Raw genomic sequence first — 211 nt, 5'->3', positions numbered from 1 at the left:
GCGCTCAGGTATGTGAACGAGTACATTTGCCCGGGGCGATTCTCCAGTAGATGGGAAGGAGTGAGATGGACCCACTCAGGTTACGGAGGTCACAGAGAAGGGTTGAAAAGTGGGGGGGAGGGAAGAGGGGGGCGGGGGCGAAAGGGAGGTCAAAGGTCACAATAGGTATGTTCCCAAGAGATCCGATGTACCATGTTTCACGCCGCCCGTT

This window comes from Penaeus monodon, chromosome 27 (assembly GCF_015228065.2).
Source record: "Penaeus monodon isolate SGIC_2016 chromosome 27, NSTDA_Pmon_1, whole genome shotgun sequence".
NCBI lineage: Eukaryota > Metazoa > Arthropoda > Malacostraca > Decapoda > Penaeidae > Penaeus > Penaeus monodon.
This window is presented reverse-complemented; position numbering follows the sequence as displayed.